The sequence below is a fragment of the Musca autumnalis genome, unplaced genomic scaffold (genome assembly GCF_047663935.1).
Source record: "Musca autumnalis isolate F117 unplaced genomic scaffold, ASM4766393v1 scaffold_3, whole genome shotgun sequence".
In the NCBI taxonomy this organism is placed as follows: Eukaryota; Metazoa; Arthropoda; class Insecta; order Diptera; family Muscidae; genus Musca; species Musca autumnalis.
In genome coordinates, this window is record NW_027411866.1 from 79053521 (window position 1) to 79069295 (window position 15775).

Sequence of the window (15775 nt, forward strand, 5' to 3'; positions counted from 1 at the left end):
CTCTTGACCTCATTTTTATTATTTTTATTGGTTCACGCTCTTAAAGGTTGTATTCCAACAATTTGTCGTTGACCCTTTCTCGACAGCTTCCTGATGATCTTGGGTAGCCAATAAGACCCTATATTAGTGTCGATTACCTCATAATACATCTCGTCACTGTACGGCTTTTTGGATACCTTGGCGTAAGTAGATGGCGGCTCTGTGCCTGTCTCCGCTGCTATCTTCCTCTTCTGGCAAAGGTATCCCAGATGTTTTTTTTTCCTCTTTATGGTCTTCATCTTCACTTACATATATCCTCTACCTCTTATAATTCCCGTAATTTCATACCACCCCTCTTAAAACATTTTACTTTTGTCATTATGAATTCAAACATAAGGAGAGGGCGTTTTCACAATGGATGATGGTGTTTAACACGGGGACTCACGACCGACTCTGTTGCAACAAAACACCGGCAACATTTTGCAAAGAACAAGCAAATAAAAATACCAACATACGGTCGACTGAGAAAATTCGATCGACTTTTGTAGACCACAAACAAACGCCAGCCATGCCAAACCGGCAGCCAGCCAACATTCAATGATGGATTTTTTGCTGTCGCAAACACAGGTCCCGGAATGCATGGCTGTTGTAGCGTTGTGCGTTTAACATCTTTTTTGTTTTTGGTTAAGGCTGCAACCATAAGAGCAACATCAGCACATTAAAAAAAAAAAAAAATACAACAACAAGAGGGCACCATAACCAAACGCCCCTTTTGTTTCATCTTTCCATCTTCCCTTTTCGACACAAAAAACAAATCATTTGTCCTTTAATTCATATGTTCGTTCGTTCATTTGTGTATTTGTTGAGTTCGTTCATTCATTCATGCACCCACTTTCAGTATGTCCGTCTGTCTGTCATTCAGTCAGGCATTGCCTTTTTTGCCATAACAATGCGCTTGGATATTTGCTGAAAATCTATTTTATGCTGGGCCTTATTTCAATTTTAGGTTTGCATTTGCAGTTTTTATTGTTGCTGGTGTTGTTGTTGTCGTTTTCTGTGTGTTGATTTTCTGTTTCCAAATGACTGCCAACACCTTGGGGTGTCACCAGACCTATTTAGTATGTATTTTTATATGAATACAATGTCGGACAGACAGACGGACGGACAGGCAATGATGATGGTCCCTGTGCACCAAAATGTATTCCAAAGTGTATTTAAAACTACAAATGAATTTTCTTTCAGTTTCGTTGTTGTTGTTGTTGTTGTTGACTGGCCGACCGACCGCTCATATTAACATGTCCCAATGTAATTTGAGGCCTAATCATTCTGGGTGAAAAAAAGCTGACATTTGCGATGGCAATGCCGTTTTTCAAGCTAGTATTTTTAAAGCGCCATGATAGAGGGTTAGAGAATACTATTTTATTGGGAACCTGTTTCAAATCCTTCCTCCATTATCCACGAAATCAATGACAAACACTGGTTTCCTAAATAGTTTGTTGTTGCTCACAAAGTAACTAAAGATTGCGGTAGGAACAATTAAATTTATTGTTAAAGAGGTACGTGTGCTACATTTTTTCCAGACACAGTCTCTGGTTTGACATAAAAAATGTCTCAGTCTCAGGTTGCAATTTTTATTTGCGCTTGGCTAAACCATTTTCTCCGTCGGTAATCGCAATTTTAGTTCCATCTCACGGGCAATCAAACAAAGGTGGGAGCACAGAAGCTCAGTGGGAGTTTAGTCTTTACCCATCCATCAGCAACAGGGAGCGACTCTGACTCCGAATCCGACACCAACAACCATATAAACATGACCGTCGTGAAAATCCCCACTTATGAGAATGTTTAGAAGACATTGTATTAGGCGAGCGAAACATCGCAAAGCTCACGACAAATAAAAAGCAGCTGTTTGGGGAACAATGACAGCAGGATGTTTCCAAGTTCAAAAACACTCCCTTCACTTCCTCGAAAGCGGCGAAGAGGATCAGTTTTGCGGCGTGGATCTTCGAATAAGACAGAGCTTCCCGCCTTCAAATGCAACGAGTAAACCTCGTCATAATCCATGCAAAGGAGACTGTTCCGATAATTATTTGAAAGTGTGCAACACAGTGAGCTCGGACATAAAGAGATTGAGCCCGACTACTGAATCATCTAAAAAAAATCCGAAAGGAAATCTCGGAACTTCAAAAAAAGAAGATGGACGTGGAGGCTGGAATAGAGCAGCCATCAACACCAGTTGATGGTTCGGCAGGTTAATTAAGCAACACCAGAAATCCATCGTTCAAAATACGTTGAACAGAATTTCGTATTTTCTTACAAACTTACTAACACACAGTCATAAATTGCCAATGTTTTAACACATTCACATTTTTGCCTTCCATCTTCTAGGTCGGCACTGCGACGGTGCTTTAATGATAAGATTCTCAGATCCCCCATGCAGTATTAGTCGTGCTAGTTGTTTCTGTGCGCAGTTTACTAGGGTTATGACTTTTTTACAACCTCATATCCCAGTATCATAGCGTGATGAGTTTTGCCATAAGCTTACATAAAATCATAATTATAAGGTGATTAGGTGAAAAAACCTCACGCACAAAATGATTTTAAAATTCGAGATATAGAATGGAAAATAAACTTTAGAGTCACATGGGATAATTAAACTGACATAACATTTATTTCTCACTAATTTTCTTCAATTCTGAGAATCGTAAAAATGTCGTAAACGCTTTTATTTAAAGATATAATTTTTAACAAAAAACAAAAAATTTTGTTTTTCAAAATAGTCAGGCTTAATCCCATAGTCGTTGTTTTAATATTTTATTAAAACAACTTTAATTTATTAGTGGGAAAAAATTGGCGATGTTTACCAAGGGGTAAGGCAGGGAATACTATAGTTTCAGATCTCGCCACAGATCTTCAAATTTGGTTTTGTTTTCAAGTGAAGTTGCTAGAGTTTAGGTAGTGCCAAAGAAATTCTGGATCAGAGTGTTTCTTTGCGCACGTATCTATTTGAGCTAGCAATTGACACTTGGATATAAGCAGTTTCTTGTTGAAAAACAAGAAATAAGGGAACTGATGAAGATCTGTGGCGAGATCTGAAACTATAGTATTCCCTGCCTTACCCCTTGGTAAACTTCGCCAATTTTTTCCCACTAATAAATTAAAGTTGTTTTAATAAAATATTAAAACAGCGACTATGGGATTAAGCCTGACTATTTTGAAAAACAAAATAGAAGTCGTCATCCCAAACAAAAAACGCCAACCCTCCTAAAAAACAAAAAATTTAAAATTTTTGCAAAGTGGTTTGTGCATGACCTTTTTCAACATTTGAATGAAATAAACATTATTATACTTGTTAGTAGGCTTATATTTATTCATTCGTGCAACAAAAAATAATTTTTGAAAAAAAATTTTTTTCGTTTCATAAATTTTTTCAAAAACTTATATTTTTAAAATCGATTTGTGCGTGAAATTTTTTTATATTTCAGTGGAATAAACGGTAGCGTAGTGATTATTGGGCAAAAGTTCATTCATCCCTGCTACAGGAAATCATTTTTGAAAAAAATGTCAAAAAGTCATATCCCTATTCTACACCTGCAGTCAACTTCAAGATTGAAAGGGAAATAATCTATAAAGAGGATGATGAAAATAAAATAGCCAGGAGGCTAAACCTCCGAGCGATACACAAAGGAAGCCGAAACCACCAGCAACTCCCAAGAATCCCGTTTACTAGAGGATCTATGATAGAGGTCATCCAAATAAACCTCCATCGGAGTGAAGTCGAAACACACAAAATAATAAAGCACTGTCCAGCCAAATTCGAACTTGGTTGTCCTAATATGACACAGAGTTGGCAACATTGGGCGCCACTGGAGCACTCAAACAAATGAATGGAAACTTATACCTGGTGTCGGTATATCTGTTCTTTGACTTCTCGACATTACAATCTTCGAGGGAACTTCAGCGGCTGGTGAAGAGGGTAGAACAAACTGGTAACGAAGTACTAGTAAGTAGTGACGCTCACTCACACCGCAATTCGTGAGGTTTTTCGATTAATTGACTACTAACGACCTGTTGCCTGACAGTTTCCCATCCCAAATCTGGCATGGCGAGTGTCACAGTACAAAAATCTTATCGTCCGACAAGATTAAACTTCTTCTTACTCAAAACAATGGAACCCATGGGATACCTTGATACAGAGTAAGACATGCTAAAATACAAACAACACGCATACGTCAAAGGTATATTTTAAGACATCTACACGACAAAATTATTGCAAATATTTATAATCGCCATGTGTTTGCTTAATAAAAGCATACAAAATGTACTGTAAAATATGTCATTAGTAGACTTCGGATTTTGCATATTCTTATATGATACAAAAACCTTCAAGAATCTAACATGTTTTACACCGATAAAAAATGTTCCTTTCTGTTATCGAACAAAACAAAAAAAAGTAGTAAAAATTAGTAGATTTTTGCAGTTCTGGAACAGACGATATGTATTGAAATACGAGAAAAAGAGTCATGGTTGATTCTATTAACGCAGAACAGCAAGTAATAACACATCAATTTCAAAAGAATTTTTGGCAATAATTATTAAAATATATTGGAAAATAACCATAACAATCTTTACAACTTTTATTCATTTTCGTAATATAACCTTCGGGATTTTTAAATCAGACGACTAACGTTCTATTGAAAACGTGTTAGTCTCCTCAACGACCCGACAACGCAAAAATATGTAATAATCGAGAAAAAATATCCGAATTTATCTTTTTGAATTTTTTAAAAATATGCAAAATACGAGTTCTAGCGATCATTAGGAATAAGTAAAACTAGCGATATACTCGTTAAACCCCTAACTAAAATCATTCCGAATCAACATACAATTTTTAAATTCGTTACAAACTTAAAAAGTTCCTATTACTTTATACACAAAAATTATGTTTGCTTACTAATTAAAAAAATGCTTACACCAATTCGCACATTCTGAAGAAAATTTGCTTATTAGAACAACACCACACATCGTTGACTCCATTCACTTAAAAAATCCATAATCCAATGCACGGTTGTTCAAATAAGTGAGTTGTGCCTTTTGCTAATCTAATTCAAAAACCGCGAATTCAAAGCAAATAGGCATTTTGTATTACAAAACAAAATTACAGCCCCCAAAAGTATGCTATAATAATTTGGTGTAACTAATTTCGAATTTCGAAATTTCAGCTCCCATGTTTTGTTGTTCCCACGTCGTTGAGAATATGGAAAACGTGGGAATGGGAAATTTCGCTCCCATGGGAAACAGTTCCCATGGGAATGTTCAGAATAGGGCTGAATGTGTTTGTGTCTCCGACCCTAGGTAAATATTTGGAGTCAAAATAGCGGACCACACCCACTTTTTTAAATATGATATATCTTGATAACTAATGACCACGCCCACTCTTTTCAATACATTATTTTTTCAAAATTACTGAACCTAATTTCATGAAATTTTCAGAAAATGTTCAGGAATGTCCCGTGGTCCAAAACGCTAATATGTGTTTATGAATTTCGGGGGCCCACTGTTTTATAATCGCTATATTTGCTAAACTTATGAATGCATCGGCTTGCAAATAAATTTTCGAGACAACGGTGGTTGCGACCAGGACCACTTTTTATACCCTCCACCATAATATGGAGGGTATAATTAAATTTGTCATTCCGTTTGTAACACATCGAAATATTCATTAAGTATATGGTAATATTGGTAATATTCAAAAAAGTTTTACAATCGTTGAAGTTGAGGTTCACCATTTAATAAGTCGCGAACTGTTAATATATTTTATTAAATATGGATACATTTATATTAATTGAAGTGTTTTAGCCAAGATATCATAATATGGACCATAACAAATCATTTTCGTGGAAGCTGCGTTGGTGGTAATATAAAAAATGGGAAAATGTGTTGAAGTAAACAAGTTTTTTTGTGTTCTTTCTTGATTTCTGGCCAAACCACGCTAAATTCAAACCTGTGATCAAAGAAAGAACTAAAGAATACCCCTTGGGAAACATGGTTCTAATGCATGACTTTTCGATATATACACTACATCCCACTAAAATTGATGCTGGCATTTTGAAGTTTTGATTTCAGTGTTTTTCGAATTTTTCTTATAATTAGATGGTGCAACTGGATAATATTTTCAAACTAGTTACAGGATTGTAGAACTCGCGATTCTACGTCGTTCGATGTATATCTCATGAGTGTGCTCCGTACAGCTTCCTAGTAATAGGAGTCCAAAGGCCAAATTTGGTGCGTAAATTTTCTGAAAAAAAACTATTATTTGGCTTTAAAGTTTACAACTGTCGTACAGGTACCCCTGAACCCCGCGTGATTTTAGTTTTTTTACGTACCGGATCTAATAAGACCTTTCGCGTTCGAATCCATATACTAAAACGCCGGATATAGATACCTTGAAAATAGGAAATTCTGCAAAAATATTTTTTGACAATTCCGCGGATTGAACCGCGATTTTCTTTGATTATTTTTACATAAATGTAATCCTTTATACGCGATTATAATATTTGCCAAAAAGAGGTGTCACAAATTACAAAGATTCGGGAGTAATATCCCTATTTATCCCAAAATAGGATGTGGTGGCACATCCGCAGTTCTTGACGAATCTGTCTAAAATCATTTATATTGACGTATTTTTAATATGCGGTCATTGAAATCGGATGCACCTTATAATCATATGCACATCGCGCAATTTTTGCCCACTTGAATGTTTTTTGAATAGTAAGATGCAACTGATGGCACACTTTGGCCGCTGAATGAAACATGGGAAAATCCATGCATATTGATAGACATGGACTCCCTGTATCCGAAAAGCACATGCACCTCAACTGATTTAAACGGATTAGCGAATTACACGCTTTTTAACTTTTGTGTTTTTTCTCAGATTGTGATTTCAATATTACTCTGTACTACTTAACTCTATTGCTTATCATTCTAAGCAAATATACTTTCACGATGACAAACTATTTTCTTCGAAGAAGTTTTAGCAAAATACTTAAAGTTTTGTATGGAAATTTAGCGAAATAGTAGAATAACTCCTAAAAATGTTTCTTCAATTTTTCGTATTAAACCAAAAAATATATTTTTGAAATAATATTTCCACAATAAGTTTTTGTCTTTTGTTGTTGCTGTAATATGCATCTTATGAACCCAATCTTTATAATTTTGGTCTCACATATTTCTATGCGTTGTCTAGATGCTGTAGAAATTTTAAATTTATTTTTTTGAGATTTATATGAACTCTGAGTTAGAATAAATTAAATTTACTCTTAAAGAAGAACAAAACAACGAAATTAATTTAAGATGTTACTTGACTCTCCATTTAGCTATTATTTTCAGCAAAACATCTGGGTCCATCAACTTGGGCAAGCGTGGTATTGATGTTAAGCCTTCAACTCTAGCTAAAGAATGAGAGCGATTTTATTGCAATTTTGATTTACTTAAGTACTTAGGATGAGACGCGAATAGTATTAGTTGTACAAAATAGTATTAAGATCAAAGATGTAAATTAATAGTACTATTTACAAAATATGTACATGGTTGAATTTTTAACCGTTGAATTTAAATATTTAAACATATGTGGCATAATACTAATTGAATTAGTGAAAACGTATACGTAAAGTATTAAAATAAAATATATACATAAGATAATAAAAGTTGATCCGCTTCAGTCTCCCCCTTCTGATGCTCCAATCGTCCCGATTAAGCATCAGAAACAATGAGTTGTTGAATCTGCTGCGGTAAACTGCATGATTTTTTTATGGGTTGTTGAATCGGGTATGTCCTCAATAGCACTGCAATAATGGTGTATAGAGGAAGTTGTTGTTGCATTTCCAAACTATGTAACGGACTGTCATCGAAATCTCCCCCTGGAGTAAAGCTGCGCAAGTCTTGTTGGTTCTCCAAACAAGCTGGTAAACTCCTCATAATCTCCTTCTAGAGTTATTTTGCTCCACGAATTGTTGGTTCTCCAAACAACCTGGTAAAACTCGTCGGAAAAAGCTATGATATGTTAAGGTCATCGGTTGGCAGTCAACAGAATCTTGAATAACTACTGCGAATCTTCTGGCTGCTAAGGTTGTCCAAATACAGCGATAATCTCTTCAACAGTAAGTACACAGTTACAATTGTCACAAATTGCCTGGATAAACATCTTTCTGCTGGGATCTTCTAATATTCGCGTTATTGATGTTCTACTTGTAACCACAATATGCGCGACACACACAGGAAGCGTTGATTTTCTCGGCTGAACGTTGCGCACATTTTGAGCTGATGTGTGCGGACGTTGTTGTTCTTGCTTGATGTGCGTCGATTCACCATTGTGCGTTTTCTTCTTGATCTTTTGTGAGTGGTTGTTGTAGTACATCATCACAATGTTGTTTTTCATCCCTCATTTTCATGCAGATGAATGTGTTTTTGATCAATTCCTCTGCTTGATCGAAGGAGTTGACGTTCTTGTTTACGCCAATCCACAAATTTGCTGCGTAATCCGGATGATTGTCGATGGATGTTGTTCAAAACTGATACACAACAGAGACATCTCTATGTTTCTGGGATCGCCTAGTACAAAACGCATGGGATTGCCTTCATAACGCATTGCCTGGATAAGTTTTGTAAACTTTGCCAACTGATCTTCACCAGATTCGTACGCTTCGCATTCAACGTTGTTGTGGTCCTCGGCTGTTGATGATAGAGTGGTCGTGTTACATGGCCACGAGTTGGGCGTCAATAAAGAAGCTTGTTGTTGTGCTCCACGTTGGTGCGCCAATAAAGCAGGACAAAACAACAAAATTAATTTAAAATGGTACTTGACTCTCTATTTAGCTATTATTTCCAGCAAAACATCTAGGTCCATCAACTTGGGCAAGCGTGGTATTGATGTTAAGCCTTCAACTCTAGCTACAGAATGAGAGCGATTTTATTGCAATTTTGATTTACTTAAGTACTTAGGATGAGACGCGAATAGTATTAGTTGTACAAAATAGTATTAAGATCAAAGATGTAAATTAATAGTACTATTTACAAAATATGTACATGGTTGAATTTTTAACCGTTGAATTTAAATATTTAAACATATGTGGCATAATACTAATTGAATTAGTGAAAACGTATACGTAAAGTATTAAAATAAAATATATACATAAGATAATAAAAGTTGATCCGCTTCACTCTAAGATTTTTTCATTATTTGTTGATTTTCCGCGAAAATAAAAACAAATTTAGAAATATTTTAACATCAGCGGATAGATATAACATTCTGTATACGATTTATACATATATTTTCTTATTAAAACCCAAAGGGAATTTTTAAATATTTTTTCTTTATAGGGAAATAAAACCGTTATAGGGTGCAGCATCTAATTTTGTGAACGCGAACATATTTGAAACCACAATTTTTAAGATAGAGCTTTGTGATTTTGTATAGAAGTTTATATTACTCCTTGGATGTTTGGTATTGCAAGTGGGCTATATCGGTCCACGTTTTGATATAGCCTTCAATATCGCACTGAAATGACTGAAATTTGATACTTAGTCTTCATTGGAGGTTTAAAACTTTCCATATGGAATTTGTCGGTATAGGTCGCCTTCATATAGAACGGTACCTCCCGATTTTCGGTATTTTGAAGGTTGTGGCCTCAATATTTTGGGTACAAAACTTTCCACCTGAAATTTGTAGCTATAGGTCCACACTTTCATATTGCCCCCATAGAACGGTACCTCCGCATTTTCGGTATTTTAAAGGTTGTGACTACAATATTCCACCAAACTGGCTGAAATTTGGAATTTAGTCTTCGTTGGTGGTATAAAACTTCCCCCCAGGCATTTGTCGGTACAGGTCCACGCCTTCATATAGCCTTCATAGAACGGTACCTCCCGATTTTCAGAAAAGAATTATCAGTATATGTCTACGTCTTCCTACATCCCCATAACAGCGTACCTCTTGATTTTGGGTAGTTTTTAGGTTTTAGCCACATTATCTTACCGAAATGTCGGAAATTTGGTATTTAGTCTTCTTTGAGTCTAAAAAATTTCCGCCAACAATTTGTCGGTATAGATCGACGTTTTGATATAGCCCCATAGAACGGTACCTCCCGAATTTTGGTATTTCGAAGGTTAGCCACATTATTTTAAACGAAAGGAAACTAATTGTTCCATTTTACTTCAATACAACTCGTGGTGGAGGGTATAACAAGTTCGACCCAGCCGAATTTAACGCCGTTCTTACTTGTTAAGTATGTTATATCTCAAAATCTTACAAACCGATTTTCATGCACCTGGTGCATGTAGGCATGAGTTTCGGAGGTGGCACGGTATCTCCCCTTTTAAGAAAAACAATATATTTACAAATTTCCTTAAATGGAGAGGTTCAACGGTCCATCAAGCGGGAGAATTCGACTTAACCATTTTTTTTAACTTTTATTATTAGATCGTTTTAGGACGATCCAGCAACGCGGACCCGGGTATGCTAGTAAAAACTAAAATAGAAAGTGTTGCTATTGCTAGCATCAGTGTTGCAATGAGGACTACACCAACTGAGGCAGAACAAATAATTTTGTTTGTTCATCCCATAGAAAGAAACTAAAGTGGAACATGCGTGTTTTTTTTTCAGGAACAATTTTCGCGTCAGATAATAATACGAACAAAATATTTTATCCTAAAGTGCTTTAATGGCTAGGAATAAGCAATGCTAAATATTCTTGAAAACAATCTTATAAACTAAACATTTCATCTCATGCGTGACGAATGTCGACGGGTCCTCCGGAGTATGTATAAAGGAGGTTAATCCGGCAAAATGTTATAATAGAAAATATGACACGCTATATAAAAACACATCAAAATCACTTATTACTTATGTTACTCATTTCATTTGCAGCTTATTACAATTTTGAAGTTCGGACTCCAATATATGATCGATATGTTCAGCTCTTCGGCAATTCATTGATCAATCATTTGTTCACTAATACACTCGTCGCAAAACTTACACCAACTTTTAGCACTATTAGAAGTTGTTATCCGTTTTCCTTCAGCTTTGTTTTTACTTTTCTACCTACATACGTATAGTAGGTATGTACTTAAAATAAATGTAATTATTAACTTATTTCATAAGTCTTATTGCACAAACAAGTTCACTACACATACAACAATTACTTTGGGATGGCGCCACAATTTTTTTTTTTTTTTGTTTTGATAGGAAATAAAATGTTTTATAACACCTGGGCTCTTTTCGCTTTAAACAGACTTTCTGGAAAATAAGTTGCCAATCACTAACATTTATTTAACAATTGATATTTAAAAACACTTATTAATTTTTGGCGGCATACATTCACCAACTAAACGATTATCATTCTCTCTCTCTTTTTTAATATAATTTTATATTATATGACTCTCTCATTTGGGAGATAGGATCTTTTGCGATACAATTTTGTTGTAGTAACTTAATCAACAGCTTTGAGTATTAACTCATAATCCTGACTCATTAGGGTTCTCCGAACTCTTTATAACTTTCACACAAACACAACGACACCGACTGGCGGATAGCTGGTTATCGATAAAAAGAAAGAGATTATTTTTATGTAAGTTGGAAATATTAATTTTTTAATTGTAATTTCATTATTTTTTAATTTAGGTAATTATTTCTTCGTGAATAATTTTGAAATTAATTCACTTTTGAAATTGTTGTTACGTTGTTTCGTCACAATTATTATTGCTTTTCTATTGAATATCTTAATTTATTATGGAGCTACAGAAAAAACGCGCCCGTCCACTACACTCCATATGATCACAACTAAAATGTTGAACCAAAAATGTCACTAAGTATGTAAATCTTCGGTATATTAGAGTGGTGCGATGATTATGGGGGAATATGAAAAAAAAAATAAAATAAATAAAAAACCATAATCCTTACAAGTTTGGGTCATTATCAGGAAAAATATGGAGAAATAAAATTATAGACCACAAAGTCTACTAAAGAGTTTAGTGCGAGGGGTGTACGAAGAAATAGCTCAAAATATGGGTACATTTCAGGGTCCATATATCACGAAGTATTGATTTCTTCTAGCAAAAGATGTATTTAAAGTAATCATCATCACTCTATTAAAATTTCAACACGAGCCGAGAAACGTTCTTAAACTGGATAAATCGGAATGCTCCATCAAATCGGATACTTAGCACAGCAAACGTTCGCATCCTATTAAAAGACACAAATAAACTATAAACAGACACAACACGGATGTTGGGCACCGGTAAGCTGCCATTCTGTCAGAAAGGGCCTATAGACGCACACTTTCTTTCAGAAAGGGTCTATAGAATCAACCTTTCATTTATAAAGGGTCTACAAAAGCACACTTTCTGAAAATGTCTATAGAATCTCCGGTTTTTTCAGAAAGGAGCAATAGCAGCACCCTTTCTTTCCAAAAGGGTCCATAGAAGCATCCTTTCTTTCCAAAAGAGTCCATAGAAGCACCCTTTCTTTCAGAAAGGGTCTATAGAAGCAGCCTTTCTTTCTGAAAGGGTCTATAGAAGCACCCTTTCTTTCTGAAAACGTCTATAGAAGCACTTATTGCTGCTGATTTACTTGTAAAAATATCGTCTCCTCCGGATCTGGAAGTTGTCTCATGAGAACCTGGCGTGCCTGGGTGGAGGAAGCTGGGTGGATCGTGGCAGGGATGCTCACGGCGATAACACCAAAACAGGTAATGTATCGACAACATCATGTTGTTTAACAGAAATGAGGCGAAGCAAGAAAGACAGCTAGGTACTTGAGGAACTTGTTCCTACATCTCAGCATGTCGCAGACAGCTGTTGCATGCGTGGACAATATGAAAATGCTGTCGAATGAGACCCCAGAATCTTGGGATAGTTTGTGGTTGGAATTCTGCTTCCATTGACCGCAACATTCAACTCAGTGCTCATCTCTGTCGTCAATGTGGTGAGCAAACTGCCTGTAGATTTAGTGGCGGATATTTGCATATTCCTCGCGCGGAGAAAGATGGTAAGATCAGTCAAATAGGAGTTCAGCCTTTCACAAATGCATCAAGGAAGGTACGTGATGCCAAGATTGTACAATCTTCCACATACATTACGATCTCAATGCCGTCTAGAGGGAGTGGAATACAGGAGAGGAAGATGTTAAACAGTTGCGGAGATATCACCCCACCATGAGAAACTCCCTGTTTCACTTTACGGGGGCTTGGACTTCTTGTACCTGAATTCCACGTACGCTGGCGTCCACACATATAATTGATTATCCAACGTTTCAAAATTGGCCGGAGGGTAGTCTGCTCGATGTCCTCAAACAGTATCAATGAATTTTGACTTATCAAAGCATGAGCCACCAACACTGCCCTATCACATAGCTTGCTCAGGTTGAGTCCTTGACTAATATTTGAGGAGATGATCGTCAACTGGATAGCTATTTTTGACGTTGGGCAGGACTAAAGCCTCCCGCTACTGAAGCCGGTAAGGATGCCAGCAAAGATGAATTGTACAGACCGATTTCGCTTTTGTCGCCAGTAGCAAAGATCCATGCTACTGGCGACAAAAGCGAAATCGGTCTGTACAATTCATCTTTGCCGGCATCCTTACCTGCTTCAGTAGCGGGACCACCCGGCCCATGTACAAGAATTCGGTAACTATGTGGATGACTAGCGACAGGTTGAGAACTTCAGTGAGATACTCGACTCCCGGCACATCCAGCTGTTTCAGCATTACCATAGAGATTCCATCAGTGCCCAACACTTTGGATTATTTAGCGTTCCTGATGACATTCATCACCGATTGTAAATTGTGTTAGTTCATTCTCGGCAGGTAGAGATCTAATGCGACGTAGTACTTTTCTCTTAGCATTGCCACTCCCGAGGTGCTCGAAGAACTGTCGACTGATATAACTTGCGCACCTCTTCCGATCAGTCAGCGTAACGTCGCAAAACGTGATTAACGTCCTATTTTCATTCTTTCCAGCGTTCGAGATTTACTTAACCTTTGCCCACAATTCATTTATTCCGGCTCCATTGTTGCCAGTCTTCAAATGATTTAACCACTTGTTTCGCCGAACAACTTGTTAACTTCCAATGTCAGCTCTCTGATTCTAGGGTCACTGGGGTTGGTACGAAGAAGTTCTTCACGCTCATTTGCTAATCACGTCGCCTTTGCTGGAAAGTTTGGTTTCACTTCGGGTATTCGACAGGTATACGGCGAGCGTATACTGCTACCCGAAGGTTTGATCAGACCTCTGAAGCTGCGATTAGTGAACTCTCTAAAACTCGGTCAATTAGCATTTCCATGACTGATGAAAGAGCGGCGTTCAGAGGTGATGAAATCTGGCGGAGATAATTATGGGGAGATTGTCTGATCCAAGAGAAACGACGGGTTGCAAGGACGTCATTTGTCAGACCAGGTGACACAATGGTTATATCTAGCGAACTGTGACATTCTTTGCTAATTCTGGTAAGGGCGTTGTCATTGACCGAGCAAAAAATATAGATGTCAATCTGCTCAGCCGAGGATCGCATGCAGCAACCCATGATGGGCATAAAAGTCCCCCAAGACCAGACTGTTATGACCATTCAGAAGCGGGCTAATGTTGGGCCTATAACCTGGAGTACAGCTATTAATTGGCGGGATATGTACGTTCAGCAACTCTATCCCGGCAGTTACACACCTGACTGCAACCCCCTTATATTCCATGCACGAGTCATTAGAGCCAGGCTGAAGCGAGATACAAGCTAATCCCCCATCTCCACTTCTGGTACGATCCTTCTTCAGTACGTTGTAACCATCACAACGCAGTAAGCTACAGTTGTTGTTGAGCTTGCATGGTCGCGGGACCATAATATTCTTCCGACTCATGAAATCCACTATTTCCTCGATCTTACCTCGGAATCCATTGTAATTAAATTTCAAAAAGGACGCATTTTCAGGGATTGGAACAACAAAGGCTGGTTGCTAGCGAAAATTGAACTTTTGTGTGGGGGAGGTACCTGAATCAGTGGACCAATATGGCCCATCGTCGTACTTGATCTATGTTTGGACAAAAAATGACCCGTAATTTGGTATATCGATTTCCCTTAGGATAGGAAATACCCTTTAAAAACTATTGACAACGGTCCACATTTATTCGGAACGTCCACAGCCGATCAGCCCATAGATAAAAATCTCAATTTCTGGTGGAAGGTCCGTCTTATACGGAAACTGTGATTGTAGGGTAAAATTTTGACGAAATATAAATTAATGTTTTATTTTTTTTTCCACTCCACTCCAATATTTGTGCTGAGCTTGAGATTGGTATACGGATGAGAATCTCTCTAATCATCTGCACATAGCTGCTGATTATTAACATAAGTAAAGGAATAAACTTGAAGATATTGGATGTTGATGTTGTTTGTGTTGTTGTTGTTTTCGACCTAAATGAGTGGATTAGTGGGTTCGTTGTTGGCATGGAAAAAGTTCTGCATGGAAGGAGACCAGATTTCATATTTTTTCATATGTGGACTTACACGCATACCGACAACAAACTACCTTCATCCTTGTCAACATCTTCGTCAATATTTTGCAAAGTTGTACTTTATGACCAGGTAAACATATGCCAAGCGTAAAAGAAGGAAAAAGAAGGACAGACTGACTGACAGCCGCCGACCAAGCGACTGACCAACCAGTCAACTAACTAGCCGGTGGATAGCAAGAGCCAACGATGTTTTTTTTCGAATATTCTGCCAACTGTCTGTCTGTGTGTCGCAATGAAGTTCATTCA